The sequence below is a fragment of the Marmota marmota genome, unplaced genomic scaffold, assembly GCF_001458135.2.
Source record: "Marmota marmota marmota unplaced genomic scaffold, marMar, whole genome shotgun sequence".
Classification (NCBI taxonomy): domain Eukaryota; kingdom Metazoa; phylum Chordata; class Mammalia; order Rodentia; family Sciuridae; genus Marmota; species Marmota marmota.
The window spans coordinates 6,501,142-6,517,129 of NW_026000093.1; positions in this window are offsets into that span (position 1 = coordinate 6,501,142).

Consider the following 15,988-nt stretch of genomic DNA (forward strand, 5'->3'; position numbering starts at 1 on the left):
AGTGGCATGCAATCTATCCTATATGCACTCCTCCCACCCATCCACTGCTTATAGGTGCAGAATGGCCGCCATTTTATCCCGGTCTGCCACCACTGAGGAGCATGTGAGTAATAAAATGTCCAGACCTTCTTTGAGTACCTCCAGGTTTTGGGGGGAATCAGGAAAACCTATGCTGGGACTTCTGCAGCCCTGAATTGAACACGGCACACAACTTTTTCTGCTGTGTCTATTGTTTTGCTTTTTGTTTGTCTGGGGTTTCAATTTGGGTTTTGGTTGAAGTTACTGTAATGGCTGCTATTCTTAACCTGGGAATGAGGGTGAAAACTTTGAACCAGGCTCTCTGCTCTAAATGCAAACACAGGAGATATTGGGTATATCTGGAGAGAAAGAAAAAGCCAGAAGGAAACAGAATGGGACAGTCCTCAGAGTTTCCACAACAGTCAGTGCCAATTCTTATATGTCTGTAACCTGGGTCATTAACACTGAAGGCTTCAGATGGCTTTAACAGAGCCAGAGAGAGGTCTCTTCTGTCATAACTCTTAACATCAAGCTAATATAGGAAATGGTGTAATTTTAAATATAATCTCAAACAGCAGTATTTCTGTGCTTACCTGGGAGACATTAAGTAGGATTTCTCATTCCTGGATGAGGTCTGAGTATTTGCCTTTAGTTGTCTGAGTCAATGAGACAGGAATGACTTAACTATACAAATAAAAGAATAAGTATTTGTGTTTGTTTTATGCCATTCATTCTGCTGAAGACAAAGAAAAAGTGATTCCATTCTGCTCTGTGGTGGAGGGGAAATGGATCACCCCAGCTCTTTGCAGCTGACTCCAGAGCAAAGCCATCACGAACACCAGAAGCCTCCTCTGATAATTCCCTATGATTCAGCCTCGAGAAGGCAATATGCCCAGTGCACAGTCACATGCTGGAATCTTTCCTCCCTTACCCATGATAAAAGCTGAAAAATAGCAGATCACAATTTTTCAAATCTATACTGAGTAGCAACCACTTTCCAAACGTTTCCAGGTTCAGGAAAGTCTGAATTCAATGAATAAATAAATAAACATGAACTGGCAGCCTGGCCACTGCTGCATTCACTTAGTCCTGCACCAAGAATGGCGCTGCTGGATGGAAGGCAGGGTCCAGGTTGGGCAGCCCAGTGAAAAGGAAGGGTCACCTTTTTCCCCAGGAAAATACGGAACACAGTTCCTGTATGTAGATCTGAGCTGGGCGACACTGACTGCATCGAATGCTGCTCTCTGGTCCCATGTTCTTCAGCAACATCCTGGGATGCTGGAGGCTGGAGGGGGCTGCTTGGTACATGGGGCACATCTCCCAATGCTATGAGGGACAGAGCGACATGGCCAATTACCACCCCCTTGGAATGAGCAGACGCCCTGGGCACACTTGATGACAGGCTGGGAAGAGCAGGCATTCTCCCATGAATGAGATCCCATAAGGCATGGATTTTAAGCCTACTTTACCAGCCATCCACCTCATGCTTTCTCTGGCTTCTCATGTGCTTCTTTCTGCTAAGAGCCAGAAGGACTCAGCTCCTGTCTTGCAACCTTTTCTCATGGCCTTGTGAGTAAATTTTCTTCCCCAGTATTGGATTTGGCAAGGACAGTCCTGGTTAACTCCTTCCATTTGATTCTCAACTCTTCACTCCATTAAAACTAGTCCCAGTGACTCCCTCTTCCAATTCTAGAACTATATGGAAGTGTTTCCAGGAAATGGGTCTCAAACCTTGACAAGACCTTCCTCAAAGCATCCAGTCGGTTCCCAACCTTTTTAAGGAGTCTAAACAATGGCTATAAAGAACTCAAAGAGTAACTAAAAATAACAAATAAAAAAAATAACTCAAAAAGATATGGAGTCTTAGCTTAGCTGTTTACTAATAGACTTTGAATAACTTAGTCATTTACTTTCCTCATCTGTAAAATGGTAAAAAATAGTTTTTATACTATGGGTTTATTGTGACGAAGAAGTGAGGTAACAAACACAAAGCACTTGGCATGGCACCTGGAGTATGGTGAAAGTTCAATCCACAGGTCTCTGCCCTGGGTCAGTCACTTGTATGGCTTACCTGGACAACAGCCAGTGTCTCCTTACCTGTCTGCACTCATCCTACCTCCATAGCCTCCAGTGCCTCCTCACCTGCCTGCAATTATCATCCCTTTAGCAACAGGTGCTACACAAAACTAAAATCCTAGGCAACAGCCTCCCATGTAGTACTGCAATTGAAACGTGTTCCATTTTCCTGGTCGACACTCCCTCACCAACTGAACACCCCAGATTTTTCCATGCCCCCCTCCCCTAGCTGATTCTACATGATCTTATCTGTTTCCAGAAACACCTGCAGCTCAGATCAACAGACACACCTTCTGCTTCCACCGGTCCTGTGTAAATATCCCAAGGATTCTGCCCAAATTATCCTCCTACAGTAGATTCCAGCACATATCCTTATATCCCTGACTGAGGAGGGAGTTTGCTTTTCTTTCTCTTCTCTGACATTTTAAAACTCTTACAAGTTCTCAGTTGCTGTTCCCTTACAATTCACTAAAACTCCAAATCTACTTTGCCCCCTTCCCCACACCAAAAAAAAAAAAATATATATATATATATATATATATATATATATATATATATATATATGCGCCTTGGATCTTCTGTGGTAAGTGAGATGACGCCACAGAGGAAGTTTGATTGTCACCCCACATCCCAGCAGGTGTTTCCATCTCAAATATCCTTGGAGCCAATTCTGTCTGTGTTTCTAAGGCTTCTGGTCCATATTCATGGGAAATGCTTAAAAGGAGAAACTTAAGAGAAGTGGAGGTGGGGATGGTTGATGAGGAAGGAGAAAGGTCTCACAGAAGAAAACTGAATTCATGGCCCAGAGTCAGTGCTATAGTTTGACCTGGAATGTCCCCCAAAATCTTATGAGTTGAAAATATGGTCCTCCATATAACAGTTGAGAGGTGGGGCTTTTAGACAATGATTGGCTCCTGAGGGCTCTGACCTCATCAGTGAAGGAACTGCTTCCCAGTGGGACAGAGTTGGAGAATGTAGTCTAGGTCACTGGGGGCTGTCCTGGAAGGTCCTGTCCTCTCCCTAGCCTCTTCCTCCCTGCCCCTCCCTCTGCCCACCCCCCTCTCCTTTCCAGGCTGCTCTGAGTTGAGTAACTTTCCTTCTCTACACCTTTCCACCATGATGTTTCTGCATTCAAGTCAGCCAACCATGGGATAAATTCTTTAAAACCATGAGCCAAAATACATCTTTCTTTTTCTAACTTGTTCTCATCAGGTATTTCGGTCACAGCAACGAAAAGCTAACAGTTGGCAAGAAGCCAAACAGGTGGAAGGGCAGTGAGAGAGAATGGGTGAGATGCGGAGGAGGAGGGGAAATGCCAACATCAGGAAGGGCTATGGAACTTAACTTCCAAGTTAAGTGGAGGAAAATCTGTGACTATACCTGGAGCTTGGGACTGGAGGCAAAAGAGGCAGGATATTGTTGATGGCCCCCAGGGCATGAGGAATGATTCACGATGAGATGACTCCCTCCTCCCTCTGAAGAGAATAAAGTCGTCATGAATTTTGCATAACCACTAAAGTGAAAGCTTGCAGCCATTTTGATCTTGCCAACATCAATGCTTAGATGATTATTCTCCATTCGAAAGTTCTTTGTGCCTCTCCCACAGGACAAAGCCCCAGCTTTGGTGGGGCATTTGAAACCTTGCCAACAGGTCCCTCCCACTGCCCACAGCCTGCACTCTGGATTAGCTTCTGGCATGGCTCCTGTCAATCACTCCCAACACTATTGCTTTATCCAACTCTACTGCAACTTAATAGCTACTTCTTACCATATCTGATTCCACTCTCAGGTCCTGAGAAAGCACCTCTTGCTTTATATGTTCATCAATTCCTATTTCTTCTACTCTGAACCAGATACAGAAAGACAAACACCACATGATCTCACTTTTTTGTGGAATCTAAAAAAATTGTTCTCATAGAAGTAGAAAATAGAACAGGTTCCCAGGGATGGGGGCGGGAATGGGGGAGAGAGCAATGTGGAGAGAAAGGTCAACAAGTACAAAGTTATAGTTAAAAGGAATAAATTCCAGTGTTCTATTGCACAGCAGGTTGAATATAGTTAACAATAATGTATTGAATATTTCAGAATAGCTAGAAAAGACATTAAATGTTCTTGCTGCAAAGAAATAACGTATGTTTGAGGTCATAGAAATATTAATTAGCCTGATTTGATCATTACACATGTATACATGTATCAAAGCAACACATTGATTCTAAAAATATGTACGTTTATTATGTGCCAATCAAAAAATAAACTTTCAAAATGCTTACTAGGAAAATATAAACTCTTTGGAATAACAGATTGATTTGGTCATATCGGTCACCAGGAGAGGACTGAGTCCTAAAATAAGTAGACAAATTTCCTGCCTGCAGGAGCTGGATGTATTCAGTACATACATGCACACACACACACCCACAGGATCACATCAAGACCCTCAGCTGACCTCTGAACACAAGTTCCCTAAAAGACCATGGTTGGTAAAACCTCAGCTGGTAAGATCAAAGGGGTTTTTTTGGGTTTTGTTTTTCATTTGGGGGGCGTTTTTGGTACCAGGGATTGAACCCATGGATGTTTAACCACTGAGCCACATCCCCAGGCCTTTTTGAAATTTTATTTTGAGGCCAGGATCTCTCTAAGTTGCGTAGGGCCTCACTAAATTGCTGAGGCTGGCTTTGAACTTATGATTCTCCTGTTCAGCCTCCCGAGCTGCTGGGATGACAGGTGTGCACCACCGCACCCAGCAAGATCAAACTTTTAAAGAAAGAGAGAAATATGTATACATTTTATAGATATGGAAGTGTAGATTTCTGCCAGTCCACGAATATTCAGATTTCTTCTATCTGTTGAGCCTGTGCTAGCAAATACAGGAAGAGGCATTTCCACCAGCTATCCAATCCATTCTTGCAGGGGAACTTCCCTCACATTAATTTATTGAAATCCAGAACATTGCACAAGGAGTGAATTTTTACAGTTTCCCTGCAATGCAGACCTTTTATTTTTCTTTTTGCAAAGATCTGAAGCAAATCTTCAGTTTGAAATTTAATTTCTTCTGCACATTCATTTCCCCAAAACTTTCATAAGTAACCGTGTAGTGTATCCATCTGCTGGGTGCACACATTCACACAGCACCCAGGGGGAATGTTCTGAGCTGTGTGCTGCACATATGACCAGCCTTTTCCTTCCCCACCCCCTGACACAGGACACGCAGACAGGAAGAGCAATATAGAAAAATATAAACGCATTGGAATAGCAGATTGATTTCATATGCTCATCAATTCCTATTTCTTCTACTCTGAACCAGATACAGAAAGACAAACACTACTTTTTTGTGGAATCTAAAAAAATTGTTCTCATAGAAGTAGAAAATAGAACAGGTTCCCAGAGGAGCAACAATGACCTGCACAAATAAAAGTTCTGATTTGGCCTAAAAATACTTCAAACCTGCAAAGACTAGGAAGGACAGGCCCTGAAGGCCCAGGAAGAATCCAGATGATGTGGTCAAGGGGAGCCACCAAGTTCTGAGTGGAGCATGAGTTCAAAGGACCCCACCATCTATCAACTAGTGATACAAACAAAACCAACCTTGATACTGGTGTATATAGTATTTAATGGAGACCAATTATATTTCATGAATAGGAAAAATATGTGGTTTGAAGTCTGAACCCAACCCTTACCCTACCTGTAGCTGATTGGGTGCCCTCAATTCTGAAGACCTGTTTGATTCCTGCCTCTCACTCTATGCTTACTTACCTTTGGGAGGATTCTTAACCTTGTATATATCATTTCTCTTCCCGGCTTCCCAAGAGGTTGTGGTTTTCTTGTGAAGAATGACGGTGCTTTCTGAATTTCTTTATGGACTACTTGGTCTTTGACAGAGAGGAGGGAAGATTTCTGATGCTGGGGCCCCATTCCTGGGAGCCACTGATGATGCTAGACCCAGACTCAACCATCACAGTACTGGATGGAGAAGGGTCCCTGGTGGTGACAAGCAGTCCACCAACCCCATAGCCCCTTTATTCACAGGTCCATGGTGCAGGGCAGCCCCTCTGTTTGCTACAGGAGCCAGCTTTAACACTTCTCTGAACTTAAGTGAGGAAGTTCTGGCAGGAAACCATCTGAATGCCAACTGGTACCCATGAAGTCATCCTTTATGGCCCTCTTCCTACATCATATCAGTGGGAAAATGAGAAAGTGGGAAGGAGTTATAAATCTTGTATTATCTTTTCATTGCTGTGACCAAAACACCTAACTAGAACAACATAGAGGAGGAAGAGTTTATCTTGGGCTCACTGTTTCAGTAATTCGTTCCAAGATTAGTCAATTCCATAGCTCTGGGACAGAGGGGACACAGAACATGATGGCAGAAGAGCATAGCAAAAGGAAGCTGCTTCGTTCATGCAGAGAGCTCTACTCTCTAGGGACAAAACATAAACCCCAAAGGCACGCCTCCCAGTGACCTACCTCCTCCAGTCACACCCTACCTGTCTATAGTTAAGGTCAGTTAATCCAAATCAGTGGATTAATCCACTGATTAGGTCACAGCTCTCATAATCTGATCACATCACCTCTGATCATTCTTGCTTGTCTCACTGTGTGATGCTGAAGGTCATGGTCTAAGTTCATGGGTGTTGAGAAGTAAGTTCCAGCTTTCTTTGTTTTTTACTGTCCTGGCTGAGCATGGTGCTTAGCAGGTCATAAATATTAATTCTTTGAAAATTGTCTACATTTAGCAGCAACTTGGTAGGAAAAAAACAAGATAAGCAGGAACCAGGAGTTTTACTTCTAAATTTCAAAATGTAAATACACCAATAAAAATTGCATAATAACTGAATGATTTAATATGTACTCACTCAGAAGTCTTTCTCTCAGAAGAATAACTTTTATTAAAATGGCATTTTAATGCCATTTAATGGGATTTTATCTAAAAATATGGATACAACATTTATAAGCATATAACTACCAAAGGTTTATGTTTCATTCATCTAATCAGGTGCGAGAGGCCACAGCCCTTGAAAGAAGGGGACAGACCTCCTCCCCATTCCCCCTGCTTGTCTTGCTGGTGTTCAGAGTGGCAAAAGACATTTCAGAACAGAATTCTGGGCAGAGAGAAGAATCATTTTGGAGGAAACCTACCCAAATCATAATTGCCAAGGATATTATGTGTCCTTTTGGCATTGAAAGATGTTAAGAGCCCAAATCCGGTGAGAGGACTTAATGTTTATAGATTACATTTCCACACCTTGAAATGGGCCACTAAGATCCTTCCCAAAAGTTCAGGAATCGATTTTCCTCAGTACAAGTGTACTGTGTAAAAGACTGGCAGTCCAGACAGGTATTCACAATACAGGGCTTCCAGCCTTGAGAGCTCACTGCCACCCTGCCTTGCCTGCAGCAGGATTTAGGGAAGACCCTCTCTGGTGTGCCTTTTGTGGGGAGACAAATAGGAAAAGAAGGGCAGGATTCAGGGTATTTGCTCATAGGGTGGATTGCATAATAACTTCAGATACTGACTGTGCAAGAGGACTAAGTATCACAGAGGCCAGTCTTGGGACATTGCAATTGTCATCAGGAGGAACTCTGTACTGCTGGGTCCAAGTCCATGTTAGAGTCCTCTTTCCCAGAGCCTCCTCTGGCAAGCTCACCGTCTCACTTTCTTGTTTACTGGTTTCCCTGACAAGCCGTCCCCATAGAGAAACTGATGAGCAAGTACCTAAGGAAAATCCCCAGGCCACCAGGTTCTGGACCCACATGAACAGATTCACTCTGGAAATCCTTCCAAACAACCCACTCGTGATAGGTACAGCCCATGCTGAATAAATTTTAATGCAAATAAGGATTATTCAGTATTGTCATGAAATGAAAACTTCACTTGGTTTACAACATAGCCTTGTCGGGAAAGGACTGCAGAAAACACTTGCATTCTAAGTAGTGGTGGTTTGGGCAACTTGTTCTTACACAGGCAACCAAATAAACTAAGATCCAGGTCTGTAAGCAGAACTCTGACAAGTTCCCCACTCCCTCCCCATCCTCCAAAGTCTCTGGAAAGTCACCCTCTCCATCAACACACAGAGTCCACTTCAAGTGATCCTGGTGTGCATGGTGGGTACTGGCACTTGTGAGATTAACATGCGTGTCCTCACTTTTTTGACGGAGGGAGCCCTGTTAGGTTCAGGCATCTCCCTTCCTCCACCTGCTTTCAGGTAGATGGAGCTGTTTTAAAGTAAGCAAGGTCATCCCATTGAATCCCTCTGTCCTGCCATTGACTGTGCATTGCTTTTGGCCAGAGAGAAGTAAATAATGTCTGTAGGGCTTTCTATAGGGACACAGAAAGAAACATGGGGACAGAGGCTGGTAGCAGTTAGCCCACAGGTGGCAGATGCATGAAGGAGATTGTGCTGAGTCCCAAGAACAGGATGGATGCCCCCTCTTTTTTTTTTTTTCTTTGTACCTAAGATTGAACCCAGAGGCCCTTAACCACTGGGCCACATCCCCAGCTCTTTTTTTATATTTTATTTAGAGGCAGGGTCTTGCTGAGTCGCTCAGGGCCTCCCTAAGTTGCTGAGGCCTCCCTAATTTGCAATCCTCTTGCCTCAGCCTCCCAAGCCTCTGGGATTACAGGTATGCATCCCTAGACTTCTTACAGAGGACAAGGCAAATTGTTTTTAAGCTAGTTTAAGTCAAGTTTTCTACTGCTTAGACAAAAACATCTTAAAAGACACATCTGTGTAAACGATTAGGCCTCATAACCTCAACACTAAATACTTAACAAGCCAAAGTTATTAAAACAAATCCAAAATTCCATTTCCTCTGGTCTTATAATTAAATGGTACAATAAAAGTGTCATGAATCATAGAACTGGGTTTTAATTGGAATTTGGGGGTTTATTTAATCAATTCCAGGTTCTAAATCTGGCCAAAGTCTGTCTGGTCAAAATTTTCAGTAATCACTTGGATGAAAACACAAAAATTATAGTTAATAAATATGCAAGTGGCCAAAGTTGATGGGCATTGCTAATAACAACTAATAACAGATGGAGGATATAAAAATTTGAACAGAATTTATTTGCATAAGAAACAATTTCCCATACCTAGATATGGTATATTCCAGAACTGTTAATATTTCTTAGCATTAGGAACCCATAGATTAATTTAAGGGTCACCTTAGGAGATCACATCAATAGGTCAAATAAACTTCCATGGGATTATTCCAGTAGATATCACCAGGGCACTGACAAAACTCAATATCTGTCACTGAACGGGATAAACTAGGGTAGAGTAAACTAGGGGCAGGCATATCCCTTGACATGATAAATGTCTCAGGCCAACAGCTCTATCTTGCACATGAATGAAACACTAGGGGCTTTAAAATTGAGACCCACAAAGGAAGTGCTATTAAGTAGCAATATCCTGTGAATTAAGACCAATATAGTAACTGATAAGGAGCATTTCAAGTTATTATTATTTCTTCTTTTTTTATATATATATCTTTATTTTACGGTTATGTAGTGCTGAGGATTGAACCCAGTGCCTCATGCATGCCAGGCGAGCACTCTACCACTGAGCCACAACCCCAGCCCCTTATTATTTCTTCTTAACCTTTGCAGCTCTGTGAAGTAGGTGCCATCATTTTCAATTTTACAAACAATAAACTTGAAGTCTAAGGAAAATTGATAATATCTAATTAATAGTATGAAGCAAAGCTATATTTAACCTAGATCTCTCTGAGGAAAGAATGGGCATACCTATTGAAAAGTAAGAAATAAAATTGTCATTACATGCACAATATGTGATTATATGTCCAGGAAAAATGGGTGGATGAATGGACAAGTGCACAGTCACAGACTAAAAGATGGGTTGGGCGAGGAAATAAACCCACCTTGATAGCCCTGAGGATTGTGCACTCCTTCTACTCTGGCCCTGCAAATCTCCCTCTCCCTCAACAGCAGCCCGACCCTTCCACTTGCAATTGACCAAATGCAACGTCTGCTTTTACCCAGACAAGCTTGTTCCATCTTCCATCGAGCAAACTCAACCACAGCACCTTCCTGTCTGCCTGGTACGGATTACGTCCACACACAGACACTCCATGAGTGTCCTTCAGTATGTTTCAGGCTCCCTCAGGTGGAATAATCAGCTTCACCCAGTTAGTGGGAACATGTAAGGCCACCTAAAGAACACGGGAAGGGGGAAGACAGCCTCTGAAGAAGCAGCCACCCCTCAGAAGGTGCCACAGAGCCGCGCTGTGGTTCTCAGGACTCGCCACCAGTGTTCCACCAGGCGGATGAGGCAGAGCCTCTCTGCCTCGATCCTCCTCCACCCTCCAGTGGTCCAGCTCACATCCCCACTCTCCTCTTGACCTCATGGGTTTTTGCTTATGGCTTTTATTGCCTTTTTCTCTTGGTGGGTGGCTCGTTTGCATCAATCTCACTGTCTGCTGCTTTCATCTAAGTCTCTTAGGCTGATGCCTCAAAAGAGAGGGTTATGCCAGGCTGTGACTGTCTTTTGGAGCAGGCCACCTAAGACTGTCAGCCACCTCCTGTCTGCTGCCAATGGACCAGTCTCTGGCCTGGATCCAACCAGAGCATCACAGAGCAACCCAGGTAAAGTCCCTGCACAAAGGCCAGCCAGGGCCACTCCTAGACAATGAGGGGCAGGCCCTCAGAGGGTCGTGTTCGACACATGGAGATGTCTTGTAGACTTGTGACAACTGCTCAAAACCTCACTTGTGCAATGGTTTCTCCAACAATTTCTCATTTGCACAATCAGAGGAGAGTCACAACCACATGGTCTGATTGATACTGTGTGACATAGGTTTGCCTAACCTTTATACGTCAAAATGTTCCCTAAAATTTTTAGCATTGAAGTAGAAACATTTTAAATGACAAAAATATTGTTTTAGAATGAACATTTTAAAAGAAAGTAGAAGATTAAGAAGGAGACTTGTTCAGTGTTATTCCAAAGGTAGAATTTGGTCCCAATGTTGAAAAATACAAAAACAAAAACAACAAAACAAAACAAAAAAACTGGATACTGGCTCAAAACAAGAAACACTCTAGCACAGTTTCCAATCAAACAGGGTTCCTGACACTGGTATAGATACAAGTCAAGGTAGGATATGCACCTGTTCTTCTCACCACATGAAATACATTTCATATTAACTACACATTACAGTCTAGTTTCAATCCTCATTTTAACTCTCCCAACTCTAGATGCTACACACTGTTAGAATACACAACCTCTATCAATCCTCAGCACCACATAAAAATAAAATAAAGGCATGCTGTCCATCTACATCTACAAAAAAAAATTTTTAAAAAACCCCACAACCTCTAAAATCTTTTCCACTCTGAAACCATATGCTCTGGTACATCTGCTCCCCTTTCCTTACTCCAAAATTGAATAAAGGCCTATCCTCACATGACATACACAGACTAACAGGTTGGACAAAGAAATAAACCCACCTGGATAGCCCTGAAGGATTGTGAACTCCTCCTGCCCTGGCCCTGCAAAGTTCTCTCTCTTACAAGTCAACATTGATCAAAAATACCACCTTCAGGATTTCAGTGTAAGCATGATCAACTGAACACACACATTTATTTCTGTTTCTTCTGAAACCCCACTTGAAAGGCTAAAAGGAATTTTTTTAAAAAAATAAACAAAAAACAATAATCAGAAGAACAAATGAGATAATACAAATGCTAGCAGGACAATTTTGGAAGCTGGGAGAGTTGGATGAGTAGTGATTGACTTGGGACTCTTGTTTTTTTCCACTCTATTACAGTCTGCAAAGGTATAGGTGACAGAGAGTGACAGAGTGAGGCCACTTGGTATTCCAGACTAGCTCGTCTCCCTGAATCTTGGGAACTGGTAGCAGTGGGCTTCCTGGAGTGGGCCCGCTCACAGAGTCAAATTTCTATATGCGTGAAGCTCCCTGCCTGCTGCTGTAGTTATGGTATTGATGGGCTTAGGTTTATATTTTTGCTATCTATTTCCTATGTGTCCCCTCTCTTATATGTTCCTTCCATGTCTCTTCTTTTGGGTTAAGCAAGTATTTTGAGTACTCCACTCTATGGCCCCTTAGCCTTACCACTTACTTTCAGTTTATTGTGGTGGTGGTTGCTCCAGGAGTTAGGTATGTATCCTGAAATCGTCAGTCTACTTTGTATTATGTTATACTACTTGATGTCTAATGTGATCACCTTACAAGGGAATAGCCCCATTTCCTCCTCCCTGCAACCTTTATGCCATTGCTCCACATATTTTAATACTATATGTTACAAACACTGTTATTTGGTGCCTTATGTACATTGGCTCCTTCAACCTAGTTCCTGATATTTTCTTTGTTCAAGAAGGGAAAAAGGCAAAGCTGGGAAGGTACAGCATCTTGGACCAGTATGACTTCAAACATAGAAGTGTTCCTTCAGCAATTTTATCCTAATTTTGCAATAGTACTTAACCCTTTCTCTTTTAAGAACTGAAAGAAAACATGAATTTGGTGTCAGATTTTGCATACACTATTGAGGGACCTTAACATTACTCAAAGCCCTTTCTTCTCTCCAGCTGACTCTCCCATTGGCAACTTGTTAAGAAAGCCACATCTCTTAAAAACAGAACATTTTGTACAGCACAACAAAAAAGAAATCTCTTCTTGAAATCTGAATGATTTCATTACCAGGTGTAGATTTGGAAAGTAACTTTGCCACCTACAAACTTTGAGTGATCTCAAAATTTAGTCTAAAATATTCTATTAGCAAAGGTAAAAAAAAAAAAAAAAACGGGAAAAGGGAAACTTTTAAGTAATTTTCAAATAGATCAAAAGCATTAAAGCCTGCCTCTGTCTTTCCAGGATTTGACAGCTAGAGGTGATGAAAGTATTTAAATTTCAATTACCTGAAATCAGCACCAATTACTCTTATATGGCTAGAAGTGAAAGAAGTTTTTTGGACTGGAGACATTCTGTTACCTGATATTTGTAGTTATTCAAGTGTAAAGTGTGGAAATAAACTTCAACTACCAATGGGAAAGCCCATTTCCATGCATCTTTTAAAATATTAGTGTGAACAAGACCCAAAAGGAGTTTTTGAAGAAAGAAAGATATGATTTTATTCCCGTTTTATAGGACTGTGTGCCTCTCAAAATCTTAAGTCAGAAGTTTTTTCCACATAAAGTTAATGTTCATACCTGCTCAGGTTGATTTTATTATAAATGATTAATAAAAAATATTTTAGAAACTGGTTTAGTTGGGTTTCCTATTGAACTTTGTAGAACCTGTTAAGCCCTCATCAAGAAATTCAATAAAATACCCAAATTGTAAACTGTTTTTTTCCAATACATTTCAACTTCAAATAGTGAAATTATTTCTGACAAATTGAGAAAGGACCGATGGTTATGGGATTTTAAGAGAGAAAGGGGACAGAAACGAAGGAGGGCATACAACACTTAACTAAGGGGCTGAATATCATGGAGCTGAGCGATGTCCAAGAACCTAGAAAGCCCTTTTCTGCATGGGATTGTAAAACAAGGAAACTTTTTGGGTTTGGGTTGCAAAAGAGGGGAATTTTAAGTGATTGATTAGGATTCAGCTATAGAGCATGGATTTTAAAAACTCAACTGAAAGTCTGATCACAAAAAGCAGCACAGATTGTCAGTGGCTGGATCACCACATGGAGTCCTGGAGCCTCCTGGTTTTCAAGACGTATTACTTAACTTACATATCCACCTACAAAGCATTCCCCACAGCTCTGTGACAGGAACTCGAGAGCTGTAAGCTAGTCAAATGTATAAAGTTGGATACATATGATGGGATATTTTTCAGCCTTGAAAAGGAAGGCAACTCTTCAACATGCTACAAAAAGAATGAACCTTGAAGATTTTATTCTAGCTACAATTAATCCAGTCACAAAAAGACAAATACTGAATGGTTTCACTTACGTAAGATACTTAAAGTAGCCCAAAATTATACAGATAGAAAGTAGAACAGTGTTTTCTATGAACTGGGTAGGTGGGATGTGGGGAGAAGGAATTAATGTTTAATGGATACAGTTTCCATTTTATAAGATGAAAAGTGATGGCGATGGATGGCAATGATGTTTTCACAACATTATGAATGTGTTTAAAAAACTGAATTACACACGTTAAAAAAAAAAAAAAAAAAAAAAAAAGGCCAGGTGCTAAGCAACTCAGACTTTGTCTCTAAAGAAAATACAGAATAGGGCTGGGGATGTGGCTCAGTGGTTGAGTGCCCCTGAATTCAATCCCTGGTACCTGCCCCAGGGGGAAAAAAATAAGAAAGAGGAACTTGAAGGGATGTGTATCATCTGAGACACAAGGACAGGTGCTTAACTATAAGTTCTTGTTTGGGAGCTAACACTTTACGTTTTCCCTAGTGTTATAAGTACCCAACCAGGAGGGCCAGATCCTAGCATTCCAGGCTTGCTGAGGTGACTAGTTTTTTTTTTTTTTTTTTTTGGCTGAGCTGGCTTTGAACTCTGAACGATTCTCCTACCTCAGCCTCCCGAGACACTGGGATTACAGGCATGCACCATTGCACTCCAGCTCGAGTTGATTTTTGTTCATTTCTGATAAGGCCCTCCAGAGAAGAAAACAAAGTCACCCAACCCTAGCTCTAGGTGACCTAAATTTTGCTCATCATCATTCTAATGCCAGATTCTTCAGGGGAGAATTTAGGCATTGGACCCTCTACTATTTTTAAACATAAAAATGTACAAAGCATGATCTAGAACTGTGCATTTGCAGGAATGTGCCCACCTCTACATGCAAGGGTGAGTCTCCCCACTATGAATATGCATTATCTTCCTAACAAAATTCCCTTGTTCCTTTGTTCACAGAGACACTGCTTTGGAAGTCATCCCCATGCTCTTCTTGCTTGCTATAACTTATCAACCTTCCTTCACTTTTCTCTCTTGGTTGTGCTTATTGGCTTTGCACTTACCAATGGGAAAACCCACTGTGTTTGGTTACATAAACATGGGGTAATGAAGAAATAATTCAATCCTATAATATTAATGGTTTTATGTAAATTTTGTTGATACAGATGTAATAACACACTTTGTAACTATTGGGCTTTGTTTACGCTGACTTTTAAATGCTTATTAATAGCATTTGTCCTACCACGTATACACCTGAGTAGGTTTACATGAATTTACTACTTAGATTTGCCTGGTCACATTTATTATTCTGCTGTTATGTATCTGCCATTCAATTGAATATGTAAACTTCGAGGGTTTAGTCACTGAATATTAATCAAAAGCATTAAGAAAAAAATGGGGGCTGGGGATGTGGCTCAAGCGGTAGCGCACTCGCCTGACATGCATGCGGCCCAGGTTCGATCCTCAGTACCACATACAAAGATGTTGTGTCCGCCGATAACTAAAAAATAAAATAAAAAAATATTAAAATTCTCAAAAAAATGAAAGTGAACAGGTTGAACAGAAAAAAGGTGCCTAGAGATAGTTAATTTTAATATATAGGATAATAATTAAAATATGATGACATGGGAGTAGGGCTTCCCATGTACAAAAGCACTTCTTGGAAATTATAGCACTAACAATTCCCACCAGAATGACTGTCACTGATTTCTACTTTAGAAGTACAGGTTTTTGCATAATGAAACCAAAATCAGAACCTATGATCAGAACTTTCCAACGTTGAGTGTTTAAAAAATTTAATAATTCACAGACCATTAACGGGAAAACTGATCTGCTGAATGTAGAACCTGTAATTACCACAGAGAAAAGCTCTATTTAGTATTTTCCAGGTTTCTGAAAGTAAAAATATCTAGGACTGAGCAATTTTAAAAATTTTAAACTTGTTGTCAAAAAAATATAAATATATATTGGTCTGACCAAATCACTGACATTCTGGCAAATATGTAC